The sequence below is a fragment of the Gadus morhua genome, chromosome 20, assembly GCF_902167405.1.
Source record: "Gadus morhua chromosome 20, gadMor3.0, whole genome shotgun sequence".
Lineage (NCBI taxonomy): Eukaryota > Metazoa > Chordata > Actinopteri > Gadiformes > Gadidae > Gadus > Gadus morhua.
The window spans coordinates 12,193,543-12,194,114 of record NC_044067.1 but is presented as its reverse complement, the minus strand read 5'-3'; the positions used below and the strand labels follow the sequence as shown (position 1 = coordinate 12,194,114).

General features: G+C 49.1%; 1 long non-coding RNA gene across 1 annotated transcript in view; it reads right to left on the bottom strand.

Annotated features, from left to right (window-relative positions):
• Positions 1-307: 307 nt before the first annotated feature.
• The window catches only part of LOC115533317 (uncharacterized), a 30,020-nt gene continuing 29,755 nt past the window's right edge, over positions 308-572 (bottom strand). The window contains exon 3 of the long non-coding RNA XR_003974174.1: positions 308-572. This exon is cut by the window's right edge and continues 235 nt beyond it. This is a non-coding gene — a long non-coding RNA (uncharacterized LOC115533317).

The following is a 572-nucleotide window of genomic DNA, read 5'->3' as shown; positions in this document are numbered from 1 at the left end:
TCATCTTCACTGTGGATGTCATCGAGACGAGAGGCGGGGTGCTCTGACAGGAGACAGATACCGTATCAGTACCTCCGCATGACGCCGTGGACGTCATCGAGGGCTCGTTCCCAACCAGTGGGTTTTAAAAGAATTCAACTGGAACGGCAAATAATAAAATCGAATCATCTTTTTGAATGTATTCATTGGTGGGCGTGTGTGTGCAACTGAATTATATGGACGTGCATGTGTGTGGTGTGTGTGTGTGTGTGTGTGTGTGTGTGTGTGTGTGTGTGTGTGTGGACGTGCATGTGTGTGTGTGTATGCCTGTGTGTGTGTGCATGTGTGTGCATGCTCGCAGTGTGGGGAAAAAAACACAGCTACCAAAACCGACAACATGTTCACTTGGCCGTTCGTCAATCCTCTAGTAATGGCCGGACAGGCGGGCTGTTGGATAGTTTGGCTGTAGGAGCTATGGAGCAGCAACAACCCTGACCAGTTGTAAAACAGGGAGGGATATTAGTGGCATGGATGGAATGAATGAATCATGTGGGGCGTTCTACTTCTTCTTCTCCGGTCTACTTTTGGCTCCG